The sequence below is a fragment of the Mesitornis unicolor genome, unplaced genomic scaffold (assembly GCF_000695765.1).
Source record: "Mesitornis unicolor isolate BGI_N332 unplaced genomic scaffold, ASM69576v1 scaffold188, whole genome shotgun sequence".
Taxonomy (NCBI): domain Eukaryota; kingdom Metazoa; phylum Chordata; class Aves; order Mesitornithiformes; family Mesitornithidae; genus Mesitornis; species Mesitornis unicolor.
The window spans coordinates 13,141-14,127 of record NW_010200958.1 but is presented as its reverse complement, the minus strand read 5'-3'; the positions used below and the strand labels follow the sequence as shown (position 1 = coordinate 14,127).

Sequence of the window (987 nt, the reverse complement as noted above, 5' to 3'; positions counted from 1 at the left end):
AGGAGATGCGCTCTGCAGATCAACCTTTCAAAGACGTGGAGCGCTTTAGTTCACACCAGGCTCCCTCCAGCACCTGAGGGGGAATTTCAGCCTGCCCTGGGTGGGTTATGGAGCTGTCCTGGAAGGCTGCATCCTTGGGACAGTCTGTGAGCCCCAAAATTGCTGCTGGGTGTTGTGTGTGTTTGTCTGAAGTATTTTGGCTGGCTGCAGACAGAGGTGAGAGTAAACAGATGGGTAGGGAGCATCCTGCGTTTGCCCAGTGCTCTGCATAATAATAAGTAGTGGATCTATGGCGTGAGAAGGTGCTTCTTGGTATTTCAGGGTATCTCCAGCAGGGGTTCACGAGCATGGCTGATGTACTTTGGAAGACCCTGGATCTCTGCTGTCTGTAGAGGGTGTCTCTGAAGCAGCAAAGTGAGAGTCCCCAGGACACATCACATGATGCTCTGAACCCCCACTTTGCTGCTGCAAGCAGTTTGTTGGGTGAAGGAGAAAAACCCGTCCTGGCTCTCCTGGTTAGGCTCCGACAGTGTATTTTAGTGCCGCTGAAGTGCTGAGCATGGGCAGGGGATGACCCTTCAGTGCAGGCTGTGGTGAGGTTCTTGCAAAGAGGATGCTCTTCTGCAGTGCAGGAGTATTAATGACCTGGGGGAGACCTTCCTCCTGAAAAGGGCTCCAGAGAAGGATTTTTCCATAGGAATCATCTTCTTGCCCGTTTTACTGTGTTTGACTGATCCCAAGAGACTCCAAATCTCCAGTGCAGACCTGGGCTGTGTCTGGAGGGATTGGTGGATGCATGAACTGCTCCCACCTCTGCAGACAGACCCAGCCTGGACCCTGCACCACTGCTGAGACCTCAGCGTACCAGGATGGGCTGTGAGCAGCTTTGGGGTGCCTGCTTCCCTCATCCCTCACTCTCACAGGTCTTCTCCATGTATAGGATGAAGGTGAATCACCCAGGTCAGAAATTACCTGATCTGGAAGATT

General features: G+C 52.7%; 1 protein-coding gene across 1 annotated transcript in view; it reads left to right on the top strand.

Moving 5' to 3' along the window:
- LOC104544891 (transcription factor HIVEP3-like) overlaps positions 1-987 on the top strand; it is a 59,947-nt gene that overhangs the window by 47,820 nt on the left and 11,140 nt on the right.